This window comes from Cygnus atratus, chromosome 12 (genome assembly GCF_013377495.2).
Source record: "Cygnus atratus isolate AKBS03 ecotype Queensland, Australia chromosome 12, CAtr_DNAZoo_HiC_assembly, whole genome shotgun sequence".
Taxonomy (NCBI): Eukaryota; Metazoa; Chordata; class Aves; order Anseriformes; family Anatidae; genus Cygnus; species Cygnus atratus.
Genome location: NC_066373.1, coordinates 4,543,837 through 4,557,063, shown reverse-complemented (window position 1 = coordinate 4,557,063; position 13,227 = coordinate 4,543,837). Strand labels below are relative to the sequence as shown.

At 39.2% G+C, this 13,227-nt stretch overlaps 1 protein-coding gene and 1 long non-coding RNA gene across 13 annotated transcripts in view; both read left to right on the top strand.

Moving 5' to 3' along the window:
* The window catches only part of CDH13 (cadherin 13), a 477,794-nt gene that overhangs the window by 18,141 nt on the left and 446,426 nt on the right, over positions 1–13,227 (top strand). The window lies entirely within an intron of this gene.
* Positions 3,796–5,408, top strand: LOC118246438 (uncharacterized). Its single transcript, XR_004778157.2, has 3 exons — positions 3,796–3,933; positions 4,373–4,437; positions 5,028–5,408. It is a non-coding gene; the product is annotated as an uncharacterized LOC118246438 (long non-coding RNA).

The window sequence follows — 13,227 nt, the reverse complement described above, 5'->3', positions numbered from 1 at the left end:
TCTACTTGTTGTGAGCTATAAGTCCATTGAGAATATTACCTGAGCACTGACAGCATCTTCAGCATTAGCACAACGCACTCAAACTAAGCATTTGTGCAATCTCTGCTCTCAAGGACAACCAACCTAATTAGCTGACCTGCCTGAAATGTACACTACTGTATTTCTGTCTACTGTTAAGGCACAGCCAATTGCAGAATTTAGGTTTTGAAATCTGAAAGATCTGGGAGGAAAAGCATTTCATGATAGAGAGGTGAAATGAAATGTGAAGGCGTTACTTGCCCCAATAAAGGGAGTGCTGCATGTATGCATGTGTATGTTTGTGTGTGTGAAGGTATATCTGAATTTTGTATGCAGGATCATACACATCATGTAGCTCAGGCAAAATCAAAGGTAAACTTTGTGGCTTTTGTCATACTAGAGTGACTTCTCTTAGCCACAAAGGTAATGCTTGGTTTGTAACTCATTAATCTCTTAATGTGTGCCTTAAGATTGGAGCTTTGCTTCAAGTTCCTTTAAATGAAGTCTGAGACCTTCATATAAAATCCAGTCAGAGCATGGTATGGATTTGCTCTTATATTTTGAACTTGTCTGTTTTTGAACACAAAGTCGCATGCCTGAAATGAAAGCAAATGCTCAAATGAGCTGTTTTGAAGAGCAAGGACAGTGTCTTTCTGAGTCTTCAAAGTGACACGTAGCAGGCTTGTAAGAAAGTAGCAAGCATAAACCCCTGATGAAAAGCAGTCATAAGGAAAAGGCGATGGCAAAGCAGGTATGTATGTGCATGTAGTAGTTTGAAGGACTGGCCTATCAGAGGTACAAATAAAGACTCACTGGATCTGATAGCTTTTAAAGGCTGGTAGTTACCATAAAGAGCATCATTCTGGACCACGGGGGTTTGTTCCTTCCTGTACAACTCTAGCAGGCTGGATCTGATCATTCTGAACCACAAGTGTTCCCTGCTTAAACATGCAGGCTTACAGAGGGAGTTCTTATTTGAACAAGCATCAGTTGTGAAAATGATAGGCAAAAGTGTTTGGCCCTGCATAACTAAGACAATTGTCCTTTTAAGATTTTTGGAAATCTTTGTTCCCAAGGGAATACTGATCAGAGATTTCGAAAGAGGCCGAAAGCAAAGTGTTAAAATATCTGCAGACCTTGGAGATGCATCAGATGTAACGATATGCAGAACAACTTAGAGCAGACTATGAAGTAGTGTTTTTCTTCTCCCCTGTGGCAAGATGTTATAACAGAGAATTGCGTATAGAGAAGAGAATGGAATGTTTCCTTTTTTCCCCCTTCTTTTAAATACAGTGACATGTCCTAATTTAGACCTAATTTTCATTTCTGTAACATTACTTGTAATAACGTCTAAAGTCCTCAGAATTAATTTGACTGGAAAAATTCCAGAAGGACTTTCAATTTTTCTCATTAAAAACATTATAGATGTCTTAATTAGGCACTGTTATTAATGGTAATATTACTCAATTTAGAACTACACACTTAAGATGTGGTTACCTCTAGCGTGATTAGTCAGGGAAGCTCTGCTACGCAAGGATGCACACTGGAATTTGGAACAGTTAAATATTTAGAGCCAGATGCTCAGCTGTGTAAACTGTGTGGCTACTGCGACCTCAGAGTTCGATATCTGAAGTTTTCTATCTCAGTTTCTATCTCGTCTCCCTCATTCTTTCTCCTTTTTATTTCTGGTGTTTGCTCTCTTTTTCCCCCTCCAAATGACATACTTAGAGTAGAACGAATTTATGAAGTAATGCACGCACACTCTTAAGCATAAGATGTTTAACTGCTGGAGTTAAGCTGGAGCCACTCTGCACTTGTGTTTCTCTTTCCCCATGTCATCCCAGGAGAATTTCAATGACTTGAATAAACTCACCCCTGGTTTAGATCACAGTTCACGGACTTTTTCCACTGTGCCTTTGACTCTACTGGGGTGCTCTCCCAAGCATCAGGTTGAGCTTTTTGCTTGACTTGGTGAGGGCTTTCTGCTGCTCTGTGTGAGGGCAGCGGTAGGTGGAATGTTTCATCTGCAGATTTATACAAACTTTTAAAGTATTCCGTGGATCAGCTAATGTGTGTATTTTCCTGTTAGAAGATTGAAAGGAGCTATTTAGATTTACTCTTTTTGTGCCTGGCTTCATTAGTACAGAAGAATCCGTGGCAGTTTTCAGTTCTCTAATTACTGGCTGTCACTCCCCTTTGATGTTGCTTCTGTTTATTGTGGTGGTGGATGGGAAAAGATGTTTGCTGCACTGCCTATTGTGTGCTGCTCTGTGACTGTAATCTGGGGAGCCTGCACAAAATAAAGCATGTGCTTTATGATTATCATCAGGGTATAGGACTTCATGTATTTAAAACAAACACCCACCCCCCAAAAACAAAAAAATCAAACAACAAAAAAACAACAACAACAAAAAAACACACAACAACAAACCCCCCCCCAAACCCCATCCTGCAACAATAAATGCTCCAGCCTTTTAAATTATTTGGGAAGTGAGGTGTCTAAATGGAATTGAATGTCACATTGCAATATTTTGGTATGTTTTTGTTCATCCCATCATTTAGATTCAGGGTGCTTTCGATGCATAAGATGTCGCCTTAGCTACGTACAAGCTCATTTGTGTGGCAGAAAAAGATGATCCTTACATGAACTGTCTGAATCCCAGGCTTGTGTCATCTTGCAGGTAGTTTAACCATGAAATGAACAGTCACCATGCATTCAGGTTAAGATGGACAGATGTGCATGAAGCTGTTAGAGCAAAAGGCATCTGGATATATAATTACTATATGGGATAGTACAGAAATCTCAGAACGGTACAGACATTTGCATCTGTTCACTGATGTATATAATGACGAGTTATTTGGGGTAGTAGGGTGTGAAGCTTAAAAGGAACTTAATGGATTTTCCTTTAATAAATCATTTGACTACAGCAGTGTCATTTTTTATTAGCTTGTAATTTTGTAAAAGTTAAAATTGAGCATAATGTTGCATATAATTCTAGAACATCTGGTAGCAATATCTAGTAGCAGCTGTTTAGTACCTGAAATATAAACAAAACATGATTTTACCCATAGTTGTCATAGTTAATTTTCCTGGAAGTACTGGTTTTGGAGTAGGTGCACTAGGAAACATGGCTGGTCAGAAGAAAAGATGAGTAGAAAACAAGATACTATTCAAAACTTGAACAAATAGACCAGAGGAGTATGTAAAATCTGCTCAGCTAAGAATAGTGGCATATTTATTAAAACAACAACAACAACAAAAAACTTTACTGAAATAAAACCAAGGGTTTAGAAGAAATCCTAAACCAAATCACAGTCCTTAAATACACTAACCTTTTTGTACTGAAGTGCATCTTATTAATGCAATCTTAACAGATCACAGAAATTCTCATTTATTTATTTATTCATTCCCCACTCCTATAGGGAAATTTTCCAGTGCTTTCAGTGTGTTGTTGTACATATAATTGCATTTCTGCTCTTTGAGCACTAGAAGAAAAACAATAGACAAAAATTTGAAAACAAAGTAAAAATCAGGTGACAAGTTTTTTTTTCCTCTCCTCCTCTGCAGTTCACTTTTTTTTTTTTTTTTTTTTAACCTATCCTGTTCTAATTTGAGATTCAAAAGAAATGTGTAGGCTGTGTAGTCATGTGGGCCAGGGAGCAGACAGAGAACTGTGCCTTTGGGCTGCAGAGGTTTGTACTGCAACCTGTAATACCGCCCAGACACCCATTCTCAAGTTTCATGTCTCTGGCTTTCTCTTTCTGTCCCAGGGCACCAGATATATTTCATCAGTGAGGGTGAGAAGATGATGTAGCATCAGCTGCACCTGCTCAGAGTCCCTTTGACATGAGGAATTTCACTGGTTTTGACATGGATATTTCTCATCCCAGGGTATTGCGGACATCCCAACAATTGTAGGTGGTAGAGCTGGATGCACACAATCAAGTAGCTGTCCATCTGATATGTCTTCATAAACTATTCCTTTTAAAATTTGCAATGTAAGAAGCAGAGATGTTAGCAAAAAAAAAATCTGACTTTTGTGTTACTTATAGCAGATTCTGGTAATTCAGAAGTCAGTGGTAGAACTCATGCAGCTGCAGATTCAGATCTCAGAGGTATTGCAGAGCACTGGAAGAAGCACGCATGGCATTAGCATCTTTTCCTTCTGTTCTGCACCTCTTTCCCCAGTTCCTCTGGGGTGTGAATTCCATTTAGGGCACCAATATTCTAGCAATCCATTTATCTACTCATGTTTAAGCTGTGACTGTGCTGAATAATATCATTTCAAGGATGGAATAATGTTGATGATATTTGACACGTGAATAGATTTTCTCACTCTGTGTTTACGATAAGGATCCCTGACGAGGGCAAACCGTTAACTGTGGTGCTGGCTGGCTGTTTTTCCTTTTCACCTCCTGGTAAGGACAAAAGAGGACTCTTTAAGAACATGAGCACAATTAAGTTTATTTCTGTCTGGGGCATTGGTTTTCTTTTGATGTTTGTTTATTTCCAGCAGTGATTAAAAGTCACCCTTCCGGCATCTTCATCTGTGCCTACCATGAATCTGAATATATTTGTTGCAGAATAAGTAGATCTGGGACTGTATAGGCAGACTTTTTATTAATTCTAGGCACATTTAACCAGAAAAATTCCTTCATATTATTTTCTGTTACAGCAAAGTGACACTTTTAATCAATGATTCAGTTGTTTTACCTATAAGTTGATTTAAAAACATTATTCAGTATGGATGTTCAAGTGCAAATAACTTACGGCCCCATGCTGAACGATGCTAAATATCAGTAATCTTGTATTATTGTTCATTATGGATGACATTCTGGCTCCTGGTGGACTGATTGTAAAACTCTCTTGGCCTCAGTATGCCTGGATTTCAGCATGTTACCTAAGTACTTCAGTATGTCACCTAAAAAATAAAATGATGAAATTTTAATTCTTACTTATCTAATTCATCTTTATCAATTGCATAATTTTGTATGCCATTTTATTCTAGAAACTGGGAAGCATACCATAAACTGTGACCTAAGTCCTGCGGTTTTTAATACATCTACGAAATGTAGAGGTTCCAGTATGTGCATATGTAGGGCACTTGTGTTCATCTCTAAGTGTTTACAGGATCTCAGCTGAATTGTGTGCAGTGGATTCTCTTGCTACTGAATCTTAGCTGTGTGGAATCTGATGCTCTTTCAAACAGCAAATCCAACCAAATCATCACCAGGCTACAGCTGCTGCATTTTGAAGAGTTTTTTTCCATCCACATTGACAAATTAGGGCCCTCTCCCGGGAAAGAGGAAAATATGGATTTGAGTCTCCTTTGGTTGGAAGATGAAACAGAATGTGAATAAATGTTCTTGGCTTTAGAGAAGAAAAATAAAGAGGATGCTAAACCATTAACTTGTCATCTTTCTGTGTCACTTGAAAAGGCTGATCCTCTGAATGAGAAGGGCTAGGATACAATAAAAGGAGAAATGAATTCTTTGGTATTAAATCTCCCCAGATAGAAGGAGCTTCTTCCAGCAACTCTTGAGCTGCTATTAGCTATTCACATACATGCTTAGGAGCGTGATCTAGCACTAGTCAACTATCTTGCTGTTGTATGTGTCTATACTATTAAATCTTCTCTCTCTGCATGAGAAAGGCCTATTGGAAATGGTTCATGCCCTGTGTTAATTCCCAAATGTCCCAAGGGACTGTTGGGGGTGCTAGCTGAGATAGTGTGTAAATGCTTTTCATAGCATCAACTGCGTGTACGTTTGTTTGTTTTAATTCCCCTTTCTTATGTGCTGGGTCTTCTGGGCTGCAGTTGTGCCTGACATTCCCTGTGTAGGGAACAACACAGACACCTTTGGGGCTGTCAGGTTCTGGGGTGCGAATCCGAAAGTTGTGGGACTCTGACCTTTCCAGTTCCTTGTAGCCGATAAGCCTGGAAAAGGCCAACATTTGTTTGTCTGTAAGTTACTTAATTTCAAGCCTGCACGAGAAGCAGGTTAAGGTGGCAAACATCTATTTTGTCTACGGTGTGCATGCCAAGTATCATCATGTCAAGAACTTTGTTACGGCTGCTTTCCTAATCTCTTTTAGCCAAAGACAGCCAAGCTCCCCTTGTAGGATTTTTAATTCACTTCAGATGGGAGAGCTTTGCTGAAGGTATTACAGCAGTTTGCTGTTAGGGAAGGCGGGGGAGATTTTGGAGACTTTTCAAAACTCAACTGAATGAAGCCCTGAGCAATGTGGTCTGACTTTGAAGCTATCCCTGCTTTTTGAGCAGGAGGTTGGACTAGCTGATGTCCAGTGGCCTCTTCCAGCCCCAAGTAGTCAGTGACTGCAGTAATCTCACTATTCGTAGTGCTCTTCTTGCAAAATGCTCCTTTCTCCTTATGGACATATTTATCTTACAAACTGAAATGGGCTTGTGGTTTTAATGTACCTTTTTAAAAATGGGAAAAATAGAAACTGTATATTGCAAAAGAAGTGATTTCCTGGTATGACTGCAAACTGAAAGTGTTTTTGATATCTGATGACCAAAAGAATAACTAATAACATTTCTGCTTACGTCTTTCATTCCCTGCAATTCATTCTGGCTCTTTGACAAATAGCATCAACTGCAATTTCAATAATTTCCAAAGTGCTGTTGTACCTTGTGTTATGAAGTAAGAGCAACTTAGGGTTAATAGGCTTTGAATTTGTCTTTCTTTTCCCAGCAAGCTAATACAAGCTTTTTATTTTGCTGCATCTGTATTCCAGTGTGTGTGTTGGTCTTGTGAAGGACATTCTACTGTACTGTTATGATATTTTGTTTTTGAAAAGAATGAGCAAGTTCTTCCAGTGTTTGTGTAACAGTGGAGGGGGCCCATTTAATTGCATCATTAAACAAATTCTAAACTTAAAGATTTCTGTAACAAGTGGCTTGGGCTTGCGTTGTGCCTGCGTGTGTTTTGAAGGGGATCAATGGCTTTTTTTAAATAACAGCTTTAGTATCACCAGTTCAGGTATGGAGTCTTTGTAATTCCACCTTTTGTCTATCTTATTTTTCTTGCATTGCAGCAGAATCTAGAAATACTGTATCAGAAAGCCAGAACGTTAAGTATATTGCTTATCTTTTCAAAACAGTTCTTGTAAATCACATTGAGAGGAAAAAAAGCAAAACATGGATGGGGAGAGCACAATGCGAGTACAGCTATGAGTGTAATGCAGCCTTTTCAGCTTGTTAGCAGCCCTTCATTTATGCCTGCAAAAACAGGCAACAATCAATCTTGAAGAGATTCAGATTGAATAACATAGTGACTTTGTACATATTTATTTTTAGATTATTTTTTTTTTGTACAAGGGGCAACATCAATCCTCACTGATTATGGGTAACTTTATGGCCCATTACAACATATCTCCTACTTAGTGAAATGTCAACTATATCTTCCTTCCAACTGGTGATGTAAACAATGATGCAAATACTTTCCCAACGCTGCTATTCTGACCTGGGGAGAGGTATTTGCAAGACCACTTTACAGAACACTTAAATGAGGACTATAAAGTTCTCTGCTGCTGTAATGCATCAGTGGCTGCTTTGTTGAGTCATCTGCAGATAACGCGAATCACGACCATCTCAGTATGCTTCTCTCTGACTTATCTATCTGTTGTATCCTGGACTGGAAGCCTGGGTGTGTGCAATTTTTGCTTCTGTGTCTGTGTGTGAACAAGCTCTGACCCAGGAACCTTACTACTATACATATAAGTAATGAATGTTAGGGGAAATCCCAGAGAGTTTGTTGAAGCATTAGATCAGTCTGAACAAATTTAGTGTAAAACATTCATGATATTGACTCTGCACCTGAATCTCTTGAACATGCTCGTGATGCTGCTTGTATTAATTCACAGGCAGATCTGCTAATAGTGTTTTCTGTTTTGCTACCTTCTGGCACTTACCAATTAGTGAATTAAAGGCAGCTTTGAGAACGAGATAGGAGAAGATGTATTTATACCATCCAGATATAAGAGCCTAAGCTAGATACCTGTGCTTTCTGATGGTAATTGAGTCGTTAGTAGGCAAATGAAAGCATCTAAATTAGGAGCCTACTTCTCTCTTCTCATAGTGTCATGAAACTGTGTGCCTGATTTTGACACCTTCTGTAGTGTGAATAATCTAAGCCACAGACTCATTTATTTTTTGAAGCCCTCTGAGCATGAAAAGGGGTGATCGAGCTGTGGAGACAGACCTTTGAACCCCTTCACATGTAAGACCTAGGAGACTGATTATGTTGGATGAGAGCATTACTAGATGCTTTCTACAGTCTCTTCTTTTTGGTTTTGTTTACATTTTTCTAAGCACTAGAGAAAACTAGGCAAATACCTACCTGGAGATATAGTGTTAATGAATAGAAAAGAAAGTCTAGCTTAAGTGGTTTATGTAAGTATCTGAACTGTCTGCGGAGAGACCAAGCAAGCGTAATCAACACTTTTTCTCCTTGCTGTAATTCTTACAAAAATATCCTATGCATTTGTGGCTTCACTACATATGCTTTTTCAGCTCTTTCCTGTCGGACATTGTGCAATCTATTTTATGGTTCAGATAAAATGTTACTATCAAATGCCCGTTTAAATCTGGTATAAAAATGCTTTTTACCATTTGCATGTTCTACTGTGGCACTTAAAGGCATGACCCTTTATTCAGTTGTATGATGTGGGATGAATCTCTGGCTAACATAGCAGAGGTCAGACTGCTTTTTAGTGCTGTCAGCCTCCATTAGCTTGTAATCTAAATGAATACAGCTGAAGTGGGGACATCCTATAAATAAAGACCACTCAGGAGTCAAAATGGCATTGCATTCCACAGCTTGTCTGCTACAAGCTGCAGTTATTTATTAAAAATTAGATCCAGATTTCTTATTCGGGGCAACAATATGCTTTGTGAACAAGGAAAGTGGAGAAAACTTGTTTATTGTTCTTTGCTGGAGGGTTTTCTTACAAATCAAAAATCTTTGTTTTCGTAAAAATAACTACAGAAGCTCCTACAGAATTTGAGTGTTCCAATGCTGCTCATTGGGAAAGAGCTGCTGAGATACACAGGTGAAACACAAGCAGTGGCTGAGCTGGTAGAGTTCTGAATTTGTGGTAGAAGATTTGTCAGTGTTTTTGACTTGGGTCGTCAGCTTCCCTGCTCATTTCCACCAGCACTGTGGTCTCGCAGTTCTTGATGCTCAGGTGAGTTGCTGTATCTGTGCGGAGAGTTGTAATGAAAAACATGTCCACCACCATCCTTAAATCAGTTAGGCATCTAATGTCCTTCCCTCGGAGAGAGAAGGCAGCAGTATGCTTTACTGCATAGCTTGTGAAAGGGTCTGGTTTTCTCAGAATAATCTTTATTTAGGCTAATTCAATTTTAATGTTCAAACATCTGTTTCTCCCCATACAAAGTGCAAGATTTTACTGTAAAGCTGGAAGAGGCTTCTTGGACTAAAAAGTCTTTATTGGTCTGTTTCTCTAGCGAGGCATCTGTTACAGCAGCAGGAAGATAGCTAATGCTAGCACCTGGAAAATAATGGTCTGGGTCAAAGTCCCAGGGCCGCAGGGATGCTCGGCACTGACAGATGCTGCAGGAAGCTCTGATATCAGATGCAAACTTATATCAGAGGGTGTATACTGAACGAGGGAAAATGCCACATTTAGGGAATGTTGCTACATATCATAATACCCAGTTGGCTGTGACAGGTGCTGTATTGCTCTAGTGAGAGCTTTAAGGCGGTTCTAAGTTGGTTCAGTATACATGAATGAATATGACCTCTCAGCATCGTTTGGCATGTGATCTGCTCCTAGTTTTCCCTCTGGAAGAAATCTAAGTTTACAAAAGACAAAGGTTTACAATGTGACTGCATTGGTACAATGGGAGAGCAGTAGCTTTTGCCCATTTAATGCAGTAGTTAAGCTAATAAGCATTTTAGGCTGCAATATGCTGTGCTGTTGTAGAAGAAAACGGTATGTTCAGGCGCACACACAATAGTGGTGAGACATAGCAATAAATGCCGCCTGTAGATATGCAAATACTGAAATAACCAAGTAAAAAGTGATTCCAGTTGTCACAAAAGCTACTTGTGAAAGAAATTAACTGTGCCATGTGCACATGATCTACAGGAAAAAAAATTGGCCTGAACTTCAGACTCGAGCAGTAGTGATTGTCTCCTCTACTGCATAGTCTAGCTGCTAGATGAAAAAGAATTGGTGATTATGCACTTTGTGGAGTGATTTTATTGATTCCTTGGAGCATCCTGCAATGCTGGGAGACCTGTCTGTCATAGCTCCGTTACACTATGGGCTTCAGCCCACCTACCTCTTCGGTTACTCAGGCTCTTGCAATCCTTGGTCCATCTTCCCTCAATTACTTGGTTAAAAGCAGTTTTTGAGACAAGGTGCTTCTCAAAACTTGACCCACTATAAGGTGGATCCTCTTGGCACTTAGAATTCTTGGTGCAAAGCCAGAGGTACATCTGGACAGAAGTTGTCTGAATGCTCAGGAACCAGTGGGAAAGGGGTGAGAACATAGGAAAGAGGAGTAAGGTGTGGAGGATGTATACAATAAAAATATTTATTTTTGTTCTTTTAATTCCTATTTTACAACACAAAACTATGCAACAGAAAGGGTCTACTGGTAGAATGTATAAAGATTCAGACAGCTCTCTATCAGGGTTTCTTCCAGTCCTTGCTTACAATACGGAGGCTGATTCCATGCAGCCGATCTCATCTGTATCTACCTGGTGTGCTAGCTGGCACACTGAGGATCGAGAAACGAGCCAGTTCTGTTTTTATATCACCTGTTTGTTCCAACAGAAGTGGTGATTTCTGTCCCCCAGGACAAGCTCTGGACATCTGAGGCACAGGTGAATTCTTGCACTGAGTGCAGGGCAAAACCTCATCACAAAAAGCTGCAAATGAGTGCCTTGGCATGTGGTTTTCCTAGCTCTAGTGGTAACAGTATGACATCTATTAACAAATGTTGACAAAGCACATGCTTTGCAAATCCTTTTACAGGCTTGCTTCTGATGCTCACACTAGGAATACTCAGCTCTGCTGTGCTCTCACCAGCAAGAACTTTAATAGGCTTTTTTTCCCCCCCGTCTAACTGCTCATTTGACAATTTATCTCAATGGTTTCTTGGCATCTTTGCTCAGTGTTTGTTCACATGCCAAATCAACTAATACCTGCTCAAACTTGGCTTTTGACCTTGCTGCCACAAATTCAGCATCTGTGAATGACTAATTGAATGCTGCATACCAGGTGTGAACATGTCAGTGTATGCTACGCTGAATCTATGGCAGTCAAGCTGGTATAATTTTGCTTGTCATGGATGGGAAAGTAAGGGGGCATAGCAGGTAGGGAGGAAAGGTTGCTGTTTTCAGTTTTTCTTGCTTGGCTGAGAAGGAGTAAGATGTTGCTGATATAAGCATCAGCTGGTTTAAAACCTGAAGTCTGAACCAAAAAAATCATAGGCAGTGTTCCCTGTTGTTAGGGTTTTGAGAAGTTTCCTTTAAATGCTTTAAAGGGAAAGGGTGTTCTACTTGCTTTTACCAAACAGCTTCATTAAACCATCTTCACAAAGTGATACAACCTGGTGTAGAGTGCCGCAGTAAGAGCTAGGAGTGGTTGTCTCTGGTGTTAGATTTGCTCGCTCATGTTCCAGCTCTCAAGATGTGGAAAATGAAACTGACATCTTTTATAAACCACATTAAGATCTAGTAATGCACAATTTAAGCCCTGGATGAGAGTTACCCATTACTGTTTTGTAACCTAAACAGGAAAAAACAAAAGATCTGGAATTCTGTTGTTACCAGTTTGGGTGACAGGGTCATAGTTACTCTCAGAATGGTTAACTATTTATGCTGCTGTGTTGTAAAAGGCTTCTACAAATGGAACTACCTGGAAATATCTAGCTATGATGATTATAAAAAAGAAAACTAAAAATCCACTAGCTTCCAGGCCTGAATATGATAGAAAAGTAGGAATTATTCCAGCCTTCCACGAGACCTCAATATTCCTCCACTTTAGGTTGGCTAAATCCATGAGAGACTTATTTGCGAAGGAGTTCAGATGTTTGTTCATTGTCCCGAGTTTTCCTCTGGTGTCAATTCTGAGTGATTAATTTAGATATTGATTCTAACAGATGTGAACACCTGGAATGAGCATAGCACAGGATCAGTCCTTAGTTTTCATTTAATTTTATAAGCTTTGTCACTAATGAGTTTATTTCCTGTTTCTTCATTGTCTCTGTGCAAGACACTGATCATCTGCTGCATGTTCTTCTTAGTTTTGCCCACTGAAAAATGTTTCATTATATATAAGATTTTTTTAATGAGAGAGTCTGAAGGATAGACAAAGATCAGTAGTTACTCTCTCTATGACTAGCAAGACTGTTGAAAGCCTTGACAGAAGCATTCTTTGATCTAGTTATCTGAGAAATTTTATTTCCTCAGTGCTGAGCATGTTAGTACTACTTGTCTGCTCCTCATTCAAACAGTTTATACTCATCCCATTATCTTACTCCTTTAACTTCTTTATACTTTACAGAAAAAATAATTTGTTCCTTCTTAAAACTGTACAAATATACATATAGACAAAGTGGAGAGATGTCTGTCAGCTTTTTTGAGTTTGTTTTAAATCTGTGCTCTAAGTTTGAACTCGTGGGTAGATTTCTTCTTGCTGTAATTATCTGTACTTTTTAAGTTTTAGACCTTTCTCCAGGAACCCAAGTGTGCCATGTTATATCTGGAAACATAAAATTTGAAACCTGTATGGAAAGGGGAACAGCAAGAGATGTGGAGCTCCTACTATGCAGTGAGCTCCAGGAGCCATATTTTTCTTGGTATGTTGAAAGGAGGAGGTCAGAATGTGCTTGGATGAACTTACCAAGTAAAAACACATGAAACATGCTAAAGGATTATTTGATAAATAGTTTAGAAGTTAAACGTGGACCAAGTAAGGAAACTCCCTAACAAAGAGAATTCCTTACCAAACTGTTGCTGAGAGATTTTACAAACAGAAAATCAAATTTCCTTGGTCTGTGCAAGCACTTGGTAGAAGCAGCTGGGGAGTTCTGAAAGAGAAATCTGAAGAAGAATCCTAGATTTTTAGATCTGTTTAAATTTGGTAAGTGAAGTGTTTAGGGAATATTGGACCACGTCCCTACTTTGCATGAGTTACTAGCTATCCTG